Genomic DNA, 17,839 nt, shown 5'->3' on the forward strand with positions numbered 1-17,839 from the left:
CTGCTTCACCCACCATAAGCACAAAGAAAAGGTCATTCCCTCCTCTGTTTTGTTTCTGCAAACTGCAATTTTCCCCTGACAGCTTTCCGGTCTTTGGGGTAAATGATTTCAGTTATTTCAGATGTTGCAGGTCACAGTTTTCTGGGCTGTGATGAGCCCTGCTGCCATTCTCTGGCCTCTCTCTGACTGAATTGCACCTGTTTCAAAGTATAACAACCAAAACTTTACATAGCCTCCAACCTGAGGCTTTAGCAATGCTGAACAGAGCAGGAAAATTGCTTCACATGTCTTACAGGCTATATGTCCTTTATATATCCTAGCAAGATTTCTGTCTTCACTTGCAACAGCATGACATTGACTGTTCAGCTTATGATCTGTCATAACACTCAGATTCTTTTCTGTAGAGTCACAACCATTTACTTCTTTCTTCTGCTTATGAAGTTGACTATTCCTGCCTTATTGTAGTACCTTGCATCTATCCTTACCAAATTTCACCCAGTTCCTTTCCTAGCAGTTGGTCCAATTTGTTGGAATAATTTTGAATTCTAATCTTTTCCTCCAGCATATTTCAAGTCTCACAGTTTTATGTCCCTGGCAAATGTGACACACCCACTCTTTATATTACCACACAGATCATCTAAGAAAACACTGAACAAAAGCAGATCAGGACACATTGACACATTGATTAGAAGAGATCTTACAGCGACCTTCCAGCACCTGAAGGGGGCCTACAGGAAAGCTGGAGAAGGGCTATTCACAAAGGCTTGTGGGGATAGGACGAGTGGGAATGGGTACAAACTGGAGAGAGGCAGATTTAGACTAGATATTAGGAAGAATTTCTTCACCATGAGAGTGGTGAGACACTGGCACAGGTTGCCAAGGGAGGTTGTGGATGCCCCATCCCTGGAGGTATTCAAGGCCAGGTTGGATGGGGCCTTGGGCAGCCTGAGCTAGTGGGAGGTCTCCTTGCCCATCACAAGGGGTTGGAACTGGGTGATCTTTAAGGTTCCTTTAACTCTAACTATTCTATGATTCTATGACACAGCTATGATATCAGTTTTAAGCATCTCTGAAGGACTAGCGCAGTCTAAAAGCACACGGATTATGAGCTCTGAATTTTCTGATATCTCTTAAAGAAGATCTTCCTGTTCAGAAAATCATGTATACCCAGTTCATAGCCTCCTTCACTTGCTACAACCCTGCACCTCACTAAAGCAAATATTTACATCAATGAGTAACCATGGTCAACTTTTACTTAAAAAAACCCTGCAAATTAAATCTCTTTTAATATCTAACATGAACAAAAGCCAATTGTGTTAGAACACGCTGGAATACTGAACCAATAAATGCGAAAGATGAGACCAGCTCTCTTCATAGACTTAGGGATATATTAGAAATGTCATAACTTATTACATTCATTGTAGTTACACCAGAAGCACACACTGGAATGGATGCACGAAGGCAGCTAGTTGATTTCAAAAGACTCAACAGCTTCTTTGCATCTGCCCTTGACCAAAGGATTGCAAGTTCCTTTCCTCAGAGCTTGAACGCCAGCCATGGCCACAAGCAGGCACATAACAGATAGTAAGCCTTTGTGTACACAGGAATAAAGGTGATCTAGTGTTCCTCCTGACAACAGTGACTTGACTCTCTCATCTGGCTCTGGCTCTCATTCCAGTAACCGCTACCATAGTCTCCCCACGTTCCTAAACCCAGCATGGATGGTTTTCAAGGCACTCTGTTTGAGGACCTGGAACAGCAGAAAACATGCATGGGATTAATTACCAGCTGGAGGGTAAAGAGGGCAGAAGAGAACTTCATGAATTTGTACTGTTTCCCAATGGGGCCCTAGTAATCAATTATTAGCCTCTGAATTAGCCACTTACTGCTCGCTCAGTGATCACCTCCTGATTCTGGCTGTGCTACCTCTGCTGGAAATCCCAGACCTTTGATTAGAGGCAGTGGGAATTCCTCCTTTGTTGTATAACCTGTCTGGAGGACTCATACAAGTAGAGAGAGGTTTTACAGGGACAAGAAAGCGCTCAGGAGGAGAAAAGGAATGGACAAGAGAGCCAGCAGCACAGCAGATGTGTATTACTGACTTATCTCATTTGAGCATCAGGTGAATTTCCTTTCCTGGGATAAGGGCAAAGGAAAGGTAAATGAAAGCTGCAAGGAAAAATGAAGTCCTGACTTTATTTCTGGGCAATGGGATGATCTATACCAAATTTCTGTGTGTCAATCAAGAAGTAAGAGCTGAAGCTTTTAATCTCTACTGGGTGAAATTCAGCACCAGTCTTTCAAACATTGCATGATGAACCATCAAATCGCTAAGCCTTAATGTGTCTTCCAAGACAGCACAAAGCCCCTACAGACTAGTCAGTAAATTGTACTCTAAGGCGAGTGCAACATCATTTTCCTTACCTTTGCAACTGGGAGTAGAACATACACATCATACTTTGGGCATTCAAAAGAATGGGTGAATGGAAGCATTGAGGAGTAAAACATACCAAATCCTAACATCTGACTTCAGATGCTGGTAACAAAGTCCTAGACCTCAGCATTTTTAAGACTCTAGCAATTGTAAGCCCTATTTTTTGCTCCATTGTCACACCTTAGAGTCAATGTAGAGGGAGATGTTTCTCATCTGGGAATAGTTTATTCTCAGAGGTATTCTCCAACTTGGAAAACTACCATCAATATCAGATTAGCCCATTTCAATGCTCTCTGCCTATAAATAACCATGAGAAATGTTAGCAGATTGACAGTAATCACTTGGAGGCTCACTGCAGGTTCACCTTCTGCCGCCCTCTGTTTCTTTTGGTTTTCATATTACTGACTGCTATGCACAGAAGGTTCAAACTGTCTTGGCCCTTTACACCTTAGACATACAATATTTCTCTGTGTTCATTTAGAGTATTCCAAGAACTGGTAATGAACAGTCTGCCTTGCTGCTGTTCAGAAATATGTTGATTATCGAAATAGCTATCATACACCTACTTGGCTACAAGGTCACAGTACAGTTAACTTTTCTTTCTGTAAGTATAGCTGCTGCCATTGTGGATCCACACAGCCTCCTGTACTTGGAAAAGATGAATGGCTCTCAGTTTATCAACAAGCACCCTCTGGACATCACAGCACAATGTACAGCTGATCACCATAACAAAAAATAAATAACAACAAATGGGATCCCAACTTTTGCAACCAAATCTCTAGTTCAAAGGTATTTAACATTTGCATCTGTTTCTTCATCTACAAAACAGCAGTCGTCTACTACACCAACAAATGATCAGATTTAAATCCATTCAATGTTGAAGCCATGGGTTCTCTGTTATGGAAACCAAACATGTTTTGATGGTGTTGCTTCTTCCAGATGGAAAACAGGAAACTCATTTGTAGAGCCTAGAGCCTAGTCCACTAACTGTTCAGTACTCTGAATTATGGCTTTTTACAGAGAAACAGAAGGAATGTAGAGGGTAATATTGCCCAACTGGGAATCCTCATTCTTCCCTGACATACCTCTTACTGCTATAAATTAACCCTTAAGAACAGCTAGACAAGCAAACAGCTGCATATGTGTACACAGGATTGCAGCCCCATTGGTAAAGTATTTCAAAGTCTTCTTACACATCATGTCCCTGGAGAAGAGAGACTGCAGAAGGTTGCAATAGCATCAGAATGAATAATTGAAGCACGTCTCATTCACTGTGTGCATTAACTGAAGGGTCACAACGCTCCCTTCTAGTCAGCTGGCAGTGCAGAAACTCACCAAGCGTCTGATAGAAACATCATCTGGAGATGCTGACCCACTTCCCTGGGAGCTTTTAGGGAGTGGGATTGCCCAACACACAGAGAAGGATTAAGCTAGATTATCTGACAGAAAATTGTACATCACCGACTCAGTTGCATACAGTATTCTTGGGAAAACCCTTGGGACTCAGTTCCCACAGGAAACTAGAGATCCATGCAAGATTAATGGTATTTCCCACCTGAGAAACTGCCCCTGTGGGAATTTTCCAGGACGCCCTTCCCAATGACCAGCAACCGCGGCTCCATGCTAAGTGGGGCCAAAATTCCCTATCGTCTAAACTCTAGCCACTTAATACAGGGAATAAAGCCGTGGGAACGGGGTAACTCGGGTATTTCTCTCTATTGTCTGGCCCGGAGGGACGTGGGCTCGGGCACCGCAGCGCATCCCGAACGAAGGAGCCGCGGCTGCTGCCTCGAGAGCCCCGACGCCCCGCGGCTTCCCCGCATCCCCCGCGCATCCCTCCCCCGCGCATCCCTCTCCCCGCATCCCCCAGCGTATCGCTCGTCCCGCATCCCCCGCGCATCCCTCTCCCCGCATCCTCCGCGCACCCCTCGACGCGCATCCCTCGCTCCGCATCCTCCAGCATATCCCTCTCCCCGCATCCCCCGCCCCGCACCCCTCTCCCCGCGCCCCCTCCGCGGTACCTGCTGCTGCCACCCCGCGGGGGCGGCTCCGCAGCGGGGGCGGCGGCGGCGCGGGGCTGAGCTGCCTGCGCACTGACAGCCTCGGCCGGGGAAGGGGGCGCGGGCACCCGGGGCTCCGGCGCCGAATCAGGGACGGGAGGAGGGCCCGAGGGTGGGCGGGAGAGGGGAAGGGGAGGAGGGCGAAGGGGCTCGGAGCCCCCGCGCGGCCGCAGGGGACCGCCGGAGCAGCGAGTCGCCGGCGTGGGAAAAGGGGGTGGCGGTGGCAGAAAGCCGGGATGGGCGCCTTCCCGGGAGGGGAGGAAGCTGAGAACAGTCGCCGAGGGATTATACACCTGCACGGCGGCTCCTGCGGCGGCAGAGGGAGGCGGGGGAAGCGGCAGACCGGCGGAGAGCGGCGGCCGCTGTGCGGGACGCGTCCCGGTGGGAGCCCCCCGCAGGGCAGAGGCGGTGGGGGTGAGGGAACGGCTTTAGTTCGGACTAAACGGTGTCACTGCGGGAAACGATGCGCTTTTGGCTAGCTAAGACCACGTTCCTGCCTGACCTTCTGCTGTGGAGATGTCTGAGTCCAAGAGCTCGGCTGTAGACCGACGGTGTTTGGTCCAACATAGATCGTATCTGTTTCGAGAGAGCTTGGCTTGCCTTAGATCATCACCTGACAACAACAGGGCTACTGCGTGTTCCTTTGAAGGTCGGCATTGATTTTTGCTGACAGCAAAATAGCAGGCTTTTCACAGTACTCTTCTATACTGAAGAGCAAATTCGAGGTTTTGTAAAGTATGTTTGTCAGCTGTGTAAAAATGGTGTTGGCTTCCACAAAGAAGATGTAAAGATCCGAGAGTTTAAAAAAGGCGTTCTAGCTCTCCAACACCAAAAGCCTTTCACCTGAACCCAGCTGCTGTGGGAGAAATTTAGATGCCAGTATGCTTATCTCAGAGTACAGATGGAGCACCTGGTAATGCTGCTCTTAGAGCATGGTCCAGTCTTTGGTACCTTGTGTTGGCATGCTCTGCTTTCCAACCTCCACCTCCACTTACCCCTCTTGTGGCAGGCATCAGAATTTGCCCTGTTGCAGCAAGCGCTGGACTTGTGCACTGACACATTTGACTCAGTTTTCACATAACCTCTTTCCACTCCTCTCCTTTCCTCACAAGGTGTCAGAGCTTGGGTGTATCCACGTGCCGGTCACAAGACTGATCCCCACAATAGACAGTGAGAGAATGAAAAAAAAAAAAAAAAAAAAAGGAATAGCTTTCCTTAGAGAGGAACAGGACTGACAGATGGAATACACACAGAAAGTAATTTCCTTTTTAGTGCAAGGATGCGATTTATGGCATAAGAACTTCCTTCCACTCTTTTCCCCAATAGCATGTCTAGCGTGGTGTGCAGCTCATCTTAAATACCTGCCACCATGTAAATCTTCCCTAGCCCTTTCCCCACCAGTGGCTACATTTGTCCCTATGTTATATTTTTCTTCTTCTCCCCTCCTACAGAGCAAATCAAAGGGGATGATAACAAGCAGAAGGAGACATGACAGAGTTAGACTAACCCTCATGTGGTTCTGGTAACAGCTGTCAGCTGAAGACAGTATTGTGGATGGGCTCACATCCAGCTGGTACTGCTGGCTAAACACATTCTGTGCTCTCTTAACAGCTTCTTTACATATTTCAAAGGGCAAACTACTCAACACCCCATTTTCCCCCTCCTGTAAGAACGAAAGGGCCATTGACTCCCATTAGATGAGAATGCCCACCTTGACCAAAACCCAGACAAATGTATTCCTTTTAATCATGTAGTGATGATAACAGTGATGAGTGATTTATCAAGAATGTGATAGAACTGCCGTTCTAAATACATACATTGTCACTGGGCTAAAAATGATTAAGTACTGAGATCCTCAGTATTATAAACTGGGCATATGCTTTTCATTGTCCTGTGTAATCCTGATGAGCTGTGCTCTGCTCTGCCTCCGTGAGTCGTGCCTCTGCCTCCATGAGGTTTTCTTTTTCACTGGGGCAATACTGCTACATGCCTTCTACCCGGTAGTGATCAGTGGATTTAATCACTTTCCCTGGAAAATTGTTGAAACAAAGCAGAGCTGCCCTATGTGTGGGTCTCTAGGAAGGAGGCAGGAGAAGGTAGATGTTTTGTGAAGGAAAAATAATACACTTCCCAAAAACAGAGAAGAGAAGAAGGAAAAGTGCTAGACCTTAGTGCAATCTCATACTGTTGCCTGCCCTGCAGATGAGTCTTCCCCATAAGGCCATATCCTTTAAAGCCCCATGAATGTACTCCATAATTCTTAGGCAAGGCTGCTGCCCATTGTCTTTGCTTTCTCAGTTTGGGGTTCTTTATTGCTGCATTCTTGATGAGATAACAGGAATGGCCCATGTGACATACTGAAACTGTGTTCCCATTCTCCCGTAATCAGGCCCCAGGCTTTTTGCTGCTAGGTCATTTTTGATGCGGCTTTATTGCAGTGCAGACCTGGTCTTGATATATGCATACTCCTTATTATCAGTTACACTGCTTTGATTGTACACTTGGTAATCAAGATGTGCCATATATTAAAACCTCAGTCACTGTAAAGATAAGGAATACAAGTCATGATTCAAACAAGCTTAAGGTTTAAAAAGAATACTTCAAGAATAAGTAAAAACTCACTAATAGGTAAATCAGATTATAGCGGCACAGAGTAAGGCTAAGAAAAATAAACCAATGCAATCAAAATTTGATGTGGTAACAGTTAATAGTGAAGTGCCTCAAAATTCTGTATTGGACTTCTCCTGGTTTGTATATATATTACTAACCTGGAAATGGAATGATCTGATGTTAGCAGATATCATCACTTGGCTTACAATGAAGTCTCTCCACAGTAAAGAAAAGATATCATTAATTACTATCATGGGTGAAGACCTAACAGGATTTTTTAAGAGTCGACCCTCAAATCCCTTGCAAATTTTTGGAAAATTAGGGATTTGTTGAGCTATTGCTTGGTTTGCTTTTTTTTCACGCTCTGTGTTTCTGAATAGTGACACTGCTAAAGAGAGATATGTACATGGTTTCCTTTAGAAGAATTCAAAGCTTGAGTGTTGAGGTCATTGATTGTATCAGGTATCTGGATTGTGTTATAATGGCAGAAAGTCAAGAGAGGAGGTATTCTGGTTTTGATGAAATCTGGAGTAGGTTTATCTAGAGAGGTAGGTGAGAAGGAAACTATGAATGTTTCTATAGAGGAGTAGCTCCATGCCATGTGCATGAATGGGGAAGGAACATTCGGTGTTGGATGTGCTGTGTTTTCCTTTTTTTCTGGCTGAAAGAAATTTTGGGTGCATGTGGTGCAAGCCAGAAGAAATGCAGTGTAAGTTATGTTCTTGTGATTGAAGTGTAAACCTGGATAGGAGCAAATTAATATACCTGAACGATGGGGTTGGGAATAATTGGCAGGGGTCACAGAGAAAATGATCTGCAGCGGGAAACCACAGAAAAGCAGAAACCTATGTAGCTGACTGGCAACTTATAACACGAGGTGAAAAAAACATCTGGAAAACACTCAAGTTATCAAATAGGTGTTAGAATTTCAGCAAGTCACCTACTGAGGAACTTGTCTCGCAAAATGTAGGAGAAAATCGCATGAGATATCTGATGGGATATCTTGCAAGAAGGTGAGCAATAGCTGCCAGTGACTCCATGGCAAAAAAGGCAGATGAAACCAACAGCACAGTGATAACAGGGCAGCATACTGCAATTTTGCTGCACTTAAAAGATGCAAATGCTGATCTTTTTTCACTGGAGAAGCTGCCAGGAAGACACAAAATGGACAACAGAAGGAGGAGTTAAGAAAAATATTGTTTGAACTCAGGATGTGACACACATAAGGTGTCAAAGAATTTAAAGAGAATAAATATTTCATTTGTTTATCTCCTAGTGCTAGAGCCTGAGAAACAAGGATAAAAAAATGACAATTCTTGACAATAAAAAGAAATGTGGTATAACTGACAACACTGAAATGTCAGGGTGATTCCCATGACTGCAATGTTGAGGGCTCACATAACCTCTGTAGGAAGGAAGATGTGGTTATAATTTCATAAAGTTTAAAGTTCTGCCAAGCATTTCACTATTAGCAAATGAAAAAAGAATGTAAAAAATCCTCCTGAAAGAAACTAAGCATTTTCTCTTATATTTGAAGGAGTTATGTTAGAAATCCCACTGGGACACCTGCAGACATGTATATAGGCCTTGTATATACTCACCACCACCACAATCAAACTCAGTTAGGAGAAACAAGCAAGCAAACACGCAAACCAACAATATTTGCTTTAAAACAGTTTGCCTAACAACTAATTTCTATCCAGCTTCTGAAGAAAAGAACAACATCTTTCTAGGTATCGTCTTTCCCCTTTCTGTTTCATTCTTTGTTCCTTCTCCTTACAAACGCTCTGCAAAATTTAATCTTCGTGTATCAATAGGGTAGAAATAAATATCATAATCAAGTCTTAAATGGTTATATTCTATAGTGTTGTTTCAGTGTCAGCTTCTAAAGATGAGGATCAGTTAGTATATGCAGGTAGGAAAGATCAACAATACCATTGTACTTGCATCCATTCAGAAGCCCAACCAACACCTCACTATTTGTCAGTGGTAACTGTATAAACGGATAGTCAAATATTTCCTTAATGCATAAATATCATAACTAAAATAGTATCTTACTGACAGCTAAGTTCAGAGTTTTCTGTCAATAAAATTTGCCTGAAATTATTAAGAACTCATGGATCTTTTTACAAAACTATTTTTTATAGAATTATAGAACAGTTTGGATTGGAAGGGACCTTAAAGATCATCTAGTTCCAACCCCACTGCCTTGGGCGTTCATTTATATCCAAATGAAGACAGTATAATTCTATATTTTAGGTACACAATAAAACCATATCGAAGTCATCCTGTCCTCAGAGCATACCTATATATATACAACTTTGATTTCGCTACAAGTCTCTCTGAATTAAATTCTGAATTATGTGGGTGTTTACCAACAACAGCTAAAATTACTTTTCAAATCTGAGCTGCTTTCCTGAAAATCTGAATATTAAACTCTATATCTTCACCCCAAAAGACTACCCAGAACAAAAGAGTCAAAGAAGCTGAGAAGTCTTTACAGAATCGACCAACCTTTTCAGTAACTAAGTTCTTCAGTATTTCAGTTTGACAATCTGACTATTTTTAGAACCCTGCCATATTCCTCACACCTATGTGGATTTAAGATTGGATTCTTAACAGTTTTTAAATTATGTAAGTTGACAATTTTTTATTACTATCAACTCTCCTCTAGGCATCCTTGGGATTCAAGGTCTCTCCTTATTAGCTGAAATTATAAAACAGATACCCTGCAAAGCTATTTTTACTGATAACAACACACCTGGGAATTTCTGAACCTGTGTAACTGAACAAAGGTAAGCAGTCCTGGTCTAAGCAGTAACCTCTAACCTTTTCTAATTTTACCTTGTCCCCCAAATGTGTTCTGAAATGTTTCAGGATGACTACTTAAGGTGTCATGTGGTGACTCACATTAGGACACAGATTTATCTGGAGAACAGTCCAAGGGAAAAAAAAATAATGTGATTAATCGCCTGGATGACTTCTCTGGTCCTGTTAATTGTGCATTTCCACAGACTGTTGTCCTGGCATTTGTCAGAAATCAGGTGTGGGCAAAAAGGGCCTGAGGCAGCATTCCCAATAGAAATTTGTTTGTCAACGAGCATCCTGAAACACATACACAGCATCCTGGACATATCATGTTGGGTCTTTTCATAAGGCTTATCTAAATTTTCTGGATGTGCTTACATAGTTTCTTTGGCTGTGTTACATGACCACAAAACTCCTTGTTCTCCAAATCTGATCCCAGGCCAATAATCAGCATGCATAAGCACTCCGGCTTTTCAAGATAGCCTTTTTCACTTCAACAGTTCTCAATTTAGCACTAGCTGTGTCTGTTGAAATAAGCTACCAGTCTGCATGTGTGATAAGTCATGTCATTTTGAGTGAATAATGACACAACAGAAGTGTCTGCAATAAATCACCCCTCTACGTTATCCTGCCCACTCAACAGAACGTAGTCATGAAGTCTCATTTCTTGAGTGATGTTTTCTTCACTATTTCTGATTTCAAATAGTGCTGTGAAATGGAAGACTTCTCTTTCCCTTCCCTTCCCTTCCCTTCCCTTCCCTTCCCTTCCCTTCCCTTCCCTTCCCTTCCCTTCCCTTCCCTTCCCTTCCCTTCCCTTCCCTTCCCTTCCCTTCCCTTCCCTTTCCTTCCCTTCCCTTCCCTTCCCTTCCCTTCCCTTCCCTTCCCTTCCCTTCCCTTCCCTTCCCTTCCCTTCCCTTCCCTTCCCTTCCCTTCCCTTCCCTTCCCTTCCCTTCCCTTCCCTTCCCTGTTAAAACTTACTTTAATTGATCTCCAGATCTCCATATTAAATCCCAAGGCACTCACTACATGTGTGTTTCTGAGAAGCCTTCGCAATCAGAGGGCAGCATCATCCTCAACTAATTTTTCAGAAAAGATGAACTGCATATTTCTTGAAGATAACCACATTTGGAAACCACCTTCTCTCTCATTCTGGAGACTTTGGTGCTATGGAAGATGGTTCCAAGACACTTTTATCACTCAAAAAATAGTTTTCCTTCAAAAATTTCCTACATGACTAATACCTGTGTTAAGTTATATGTGTTCAAGAGACGAAAGAAGGTACTTTTGTCTCTCCATCTGTGCCTGCTGCTTTGACTGCAATGAGCTTCACTATCTGAGTAAAAATATTACCCTGATATTCAGATCTCTAATTGAAATAACAGGATGAACTTAACACACATTCTATTCATTTGATTTTATGAATAACTTTATTTTCTTGTTACTCATTGAGGCAAAAATATTGAAGTACAAGCGGTATTCCAGTTTCTTCTAAATGCCCTACGTAACTGGGCAGAAAATGTCATCATGCCCTACTTTCTTTCAGTTCTGCTACCTCTCAAACCCCAGAAGAGTATTTTTGATTTGTTTCTCTGTAGGAAAAGGAAGCTTGATCAGATTTCTTCCATTCAGTATACTTAATACTTCCGTGCATTAGGCTGTTTAGAACACTTACAGTTCTTCTCAAGATCCCACACCTTCACATTGAAATGTTTTATTCTTTACCCAGTATGCTCCAAGCCTGCTGAAATCTCACATGTGAATCATCAGACTTCTGGCTATATAATTTCCTAAGCAATTCAGACATACAAAGAATGCATACAAAGAAGTGATAGAAATTATAGTGTGCGTACTTTTACTGTGCGCTGCTTAAAATGACAAAGAACCTGGTATTCCTCCAGAATGCCAAGTGCTTAATACTGCATTAACTGGATGTTTACTGCAAACTTCTTCTCCGTTAAAAAAAACCAAAACAGTTTCTCTTACAGAAATAACTAATACCTTGAGAGAAATGTCTTTCCCATTATGCTCATTGTAGATGACATCTCTTGGACATCTGCACTACTGTTAAATCATTTGGAAATTATTTCATTCTACTGAACTAAAAAATACCCCTCTCAATGTATGCAATGAAACACGCATGCGAAGCTACGCATACTACTCTGATCAAAACTTTATACAGGCTGACTTAAATGTTTCTTCCTGATTACCAACACTCTAAACCTAGCTTCCCCTAGAATACTTCAAGCTATTGTTCCAAATTACTTAAATACAATGGCCTATAAAGCTCAGCCTCCCAAGCCAAATGTCTTCAATGAATTAAAACCAGCCCACACAGTAGCAATCAAATGTCTCCTGTGCCTACTAATTGCAGCAAGCAGTCATTCTTGAGGAATTTTATCATTAAGCTACCACAACCAGCATCTTCTTTCTCATCACCCAGCTTTACTTCTGTATTAAAATTCCTGTCAATTGCACAAAAAGTCTGTCCCTCACTAGAGTGCATCAAAGTTCAGAATAAAACATTACACATCCAGTTCTTCAATATGTGTCTCCCTGGTTAAATGGTTTTTTTGCCTGCCAGGGCCAAAGGGAATCTCCCTCTAAGATCTGTGTTTTATCAATTGTTTCCCTTTCTTTTAGATTTCTGGAAACTCTTTTTCCCTTTCTTGCTACTCAGAGACAGTTGCTGTGCAGAGGAATCCGTGTATTTCTTCTGTTATGCCATCCAGCCCTCTATGTAACAGGAAAGCTGTGGAGAACAGCAGCTATTTTATGTGGTAGAACCCCTTGTTAGAGGTAAGCTTTCAACACTTATCAATACAAATTATTATGTAGTTCAGTGATTTATCTGTAACATTAATATAGTGTATTCTAATGCGTTTATATGAAATTCATGTCCAAAGGTACTCACACATCACAAACCCAGGCTTGAGGCAGATTTCTGGCTGGGCAAGTGGTTGAAGTGATTGCTGTTCAAGAGAAAGAACATATTTTATTGTCTGAAGTCTTGTGCTTTCTCTTTCATTTACTCTTTTCCCTTCTCTTGGCACATGGTCACAAAGGTGTGTTTGTTGGTGACTGATGCTAGGGAGACGGGGTGACTCCTGTGTGTTCTTTGTTCAAATAATTTGCCCCCACACTGACTTCTTGTTTTTCTTTGCTTTAACGACACAAACAACTAACCACATAATTAAGTCTGTATGACTTACATGACTAAATATGCTTTTGCTGAAGAGTTTCATGCTGTTGTAAACACTTGAACTTTTTCCCTAGCTGTGGGAACGTACAAGGCATGCAAGCCCTAAGGCCTACACCTTGAATCCTGCATGGCCTGTCTACTTCATGTCCCAGCTGCCAGTTGGACAGCCTATTCTTAGATCTTCTCTGCTCTGCCAATTCTTGCAATAAAACTATCAGTAAAGGGGTTTGCCTGTCCTTGAGCCTGCTGCAAAGGTTCAATTTTCTCACGTAACTCAGCCCTCCTAGGGGAAAAGAGTATAAGAAAAGCCAAATGGTCTAATTAGACTCAGCCTCACAGTCTGGAAAGGACAGACATCAGACCTGCTTACAGCAGGGAGTGAAAAGTTTCTTTCTCTATCTCTTCAGGGGCCCATACTTTTCCAAACGGGGCAGAGTTTAAAAAAAGAGTCAGAGAAAGAAATAAAGGACAAAGAAAGGCTACTCAGCTCCTCTTTTGTGCTTTCTCTTTTCTCCTCAGTAGCTGGGATTTGTTCCCCTTGGTGGGTCTCCTAGTGAAGCAGCAATTCAGCAAGCAGTTAATAACTGCAATGGGATCCAATGGCTGGAAGGTCCAAGTGCTAGTCTGGTAGCACAGGAGAAATAGTCACTAGCTGCATAGCTTCTGGAGAGGGCAGGCTATGATCCCACTTCTTCAAAGAATGAGGTCAAGAGTGAGGCAAGCAGAGAAAACTCAAGTTTTTCTGCATCTATCTTGGCACACCTGTTCTTTATACCCTACTTTCCTTTCAGCAGCAAAATATAAACAAGGACTATAAATGCCATGCAGGTACTGTCTCTCTGTTTGAAAAATCTTGGTCTCTGATATATATGATTAGTAGCATGCTCATTCTGCAAGTAATTCTAAAGGCCTCTATGGAGACTTCTTGTGAAATTAGAAGCAAGTCTCCCTAAGTAAGAAAATCAGAATCCATTTCAAAGTAGAAGTGATTATAAAGCTTCCTTTCATAGTCTGTACTTAAAGTATGCTTGCACTGGACAAAGAGATAGAAAAGCTGAGGATCCTGGAAGCTTCATGGAAACTCAGTTCAGTCATTTTCTTTATAAATGCGAATGATATATTTTATTTCCCTTTCTAGCTTTTGTCTTTTTAGTGCAAGGATTTGGCTTCACATTTTTACTGCAGATTTGAAACAGGGATAAATGCTTGATATAGCACAAACCCTAATGCTGTATGTCACAAAATGTGAGTAATGATGATTTATATAGCCAAGACTTCTCAAAATGGTCAAACTTCTGTGTCACACCCACTGGAATGTCAGAGCGCTATTAAAGAATTGTAGGTAGGTACTCCAAAGGGTCAACCTTTAGTAACAAAATTGTTTCAGAAAATGACACATTCTGAGGCTCAGAACTATACATGTTAGAAAAATAAAGAGGGCAACTTAAAATCTTTGAAAAGGTTTGAAATGTGACAAAACTATATCTTTTATCTGTTTGGCTTTTGTCTGGCTGAAATTGAACAAAGAATAGTTTGTAATACATTAGCATCATCTGCTGGCTAGTATAAGGAATACAGTTTGGAAACCAATACTAAATATAATACATAGCATTATTGTATTTGGCAAGCTATCCACAACTGGCAGGACAGTTCAAACTCCTTTTTTTAAAGTAAGATCTCACATTTGCTTTTCTTTCTGGAACTTTGATGTTCATTCCTCTGGTAAAGCAGGAGAATTAAATAGGGACTTTTTTGCCTAAAAAGTCCCAGCTTTGTGTAGCAGAAAGTGATATGCAATAGCTGTAGGAACAGGAGACATTCTGAAACTGCAATATTGGCATTTACTAAAAGCGATTTAATTACTTTAGTGGTAGAACCATTTGAACATCTGTATGAAGAAGCACAGAAAAATAATTCACAGTCAGAAGGCAGCAGTCCCAGTCACCTTAGAAAGGAAAAAGGAAACTAGTTTATGTCAGAAAAACATAAAGTGTGGTGGGGGAATAGAAGTCTTGAATGTCTTGACTGTTACGTATGTCAGATGTTAATTTGGCGGATTGAAAGAGGGTTGCACTTCCTGTGCACGGAGAAGACTGTTAAAAAAACCCATCAGCAGAACTCTTAAGGGAGTAGAGTTCTGAATCTCTTCAAAACTGAACAGATGTTGAGAATCATGAACATCTAGAGCAGACACAGATCAGATACTGTTTTGTCACTGAATGTATTTTTTTGGCAAGAGCAAGGCTGTGCTCTCAGCAGAAGGCCCTGTCTCTCAAGGGGCAGCTGTGCTGGAGACTGAACAAGAGTTACCACCCTGCGGTGCCACGTGCCACGCTAAAGACCCTTCATAAGCTGAGGCTACTGCAACACAAGTGTCTCCTACTACTGCTGAGGCAAGTGGAGCCTCAGTACTGCTGATTCTTGTCAGAGGAACTCACATTTTTGGGTTTTGCATTAATCACCTGTCTAAAATTGGGTAATTCTGAGGGTGAAGCTCTTCATTCTTCCTTCATTCTCCCTTCATTCTTCATTCATTCTTCCTTCTTACAGAGAGTCACTCAAAACTGGAATGCTTGTCCTTCAACTTTTCCTAAGTCATCCATTCTGCTATGGTTCATCGGGATTCAGAGAGAAGAAAAATGTAATTTCAGGAACACAGGGATGTCACTGTAGAACAGATGATGACATCTTTAGTCTGCTATACTCTGTGACAGAAGACAATTACTATTATATTTTATACTGTGATTGCATCTAACCTGTCCCACACAGCATAACCCCCCCCCCAAAACAGTATTTATTTGAAATACTTTACTGTCTGAATGAAGCAAAAATCAAATCCATAAATGCTGGAAAGGAAAATGGTGTCTTATAAAGTCATAAACTTGTATTATGTAACACTGCACCACAGCCCTAGGTATTGATCAGCTGTGTCTTGAGATGAAGCACTGCCATCCTTTTAAATGCTATGAACATACATCAACAAATACATAGCCTTTTTCTGTATCTTGCATGAGGAATTTTGACTGTATAAATATAGAATGCTTCAATAAAGTTATTTTTCTGTGTGTTTTTAACTTCTAGTTCCCACAAATGTTTCTTATTTTTCATATGTTTATTTGTATTTATGTATGCTGATTTTAGCATCTGTAGGAGTTGAGAGTGGTGGGTATCCAAATTCTGATCCTTTATTAAGTCACCCAGAGATCCTTGAAAGCCTCCCCAGCCTTGACTGACAGTTGTGATTTAACCTCAGCCGGCAACGAAGCACCACACAGCTGTTCACTCACTCTGCCCCCCTAGCAGAATGCAGGGAAAAGAAGCAGAAGGGTGAAAGTGAGAAAACTCATGAATTGCTACAAGAACAGTTTAATGAAAAGAAAAATAAAAAGAAAGAGAAATAAAACCAAAGAAAGACCAGTGATGCAGAGGAAAAGAATTGCTCACCACAAACCAACCAATGTCCAACCAGTCCCCGAGCAGTGACATTCTACGCCAACCTTCCCCCTAGTTTTTTATTGCTGAGCATGACATCATGTGGTATGGAATATCCTTTTGGTCATCTTGGGTCAGCCATCCCAGCTGTGTCCCTTCCCAACTCCTTGTGCACCCCCAGCCTACTTGCTGGCAAGGCAATATGAGGAACAGGAAAGGCATTAATGCTGTGTGAGCACTGATCAACAGGAACGAAAATATCCCTGTATTATTAGCACTGTTTCCAGAAGAAATCGAAAACATAGCTCCATACTAGTTAGTATGAAGAAAATTTACTCTACCCCAGCCCAAACCAGCACACTGACTTAAAGAATTGCTCTTTTTCAGCATTTTTGCCATTCCTCCTATTTATACCTCCCTTCCAAAGTTCATAGAAGCTTCACAGAGCCTCATTTCTTTTGAGTTGTTTGTATGCACCAACACAACAGGCAGACAGTCACAGCCTTAATACACTTAAAGAGTCCTATTGACAATACAGAATGACAATACAGAAGTGAATTCAACAAACAAATGATTAGAAGTGAAGAATAAGGAAGGTCAAATAATAATAGCATGAGCATGTTCTGGTGGTTGCCTGTGGTTCTAGGAAGTTTTCTAGTTGCCTAAATATACTTAGATGCTATTATTTTATACACGATGGCAGAGGTGAATTGCCAAAAGGGAGCTAAAGGAACTATATTTGACTTTTTTAATGACCCATCTATCATGTATCAAGGTCAATGTAACAGAGCACGGAGATACTAGTACACGTTCTGGAATAAAATAATAGAAGTTGGAGACAATGGTAAAGTGAAGGGGCTAATCAGTGATGGTATATGATAGAAGTACCATTATAGAGAAGGGAAGTTAGTTATAAGTTCATGCAGTTGAGGAACAAAAGTAGAACTTGTCATAGCAGAGGAAGATTGGCAAAGGAGATTAGCAGTTGAAGCAGCAAGCAGGGAAGATCATGAAGTCATCAGAAGTGTAAATGACTCTGAGCATGTGTGGCCACTGCAGCAGAGACTGTGGTCATAGCAGAACAAGAGGACTTCTTTTGACATTTGGTCAAAAACTAGGAGGACAGATCTCAGAGTGCCTGAGAGGCACCTCAGGCTGGATCACCATTAACTCGATTATGAGGGTAAATGGAGCATGACAGCTTGCTGCCATATAAAAATCATGGTGTATATGAAATATATATGGTATATATATCTAAATGGCTAGGAAAGCAACTGAGTCTGTGTGATTGACAAT

General features: G+C 41.8%; 1 protein-coding gene across 4 annotated transcripts in view; it reads right to left on the minus strand.

The window, feature by feature from the left end:
• The window catches only part of C1QTNF4 (C1q and TNF related 4), a 100,688-nt gene that overhangs the window by 15,171 nt on the left and 67,678 nt on the right, over nt 1-17,839 (minus strand). The window contains exon 1 of one of the 4 annotated variants that reach the window (XM_054068552.1): nt 4,997-5,015. The exons of 2 other annotated variants lie outside the window; for them this stretch is intronic. The gene's annotated coding sequence lies outside the window, so the exon portion shown is untranslated. Of the gene's footprint in view, nt 1-4,455; nt 4,613-4,996; nt 5,016-17,839 lie in introns of those variants that run through there. One more of the 4 variants, XM_054068550.1, reaches the window with a different exon arrangement.

The sequence above is a fragment of the Cuculus canorus genome, chromosome 5, assembly GCF_017976375.1.
Source record: "Cuculus canorus isolate bCucCan1 chromosome 5, bCucCan1.pri, whole genome shotgun sequence".
In the NCBI taxonomy this organism is placed as follows: Eukaryota; Metazoa; Chordata; class Aves; order Cuculiformes; family Cuculidae; genus Cuculus; species Cuculus canorus.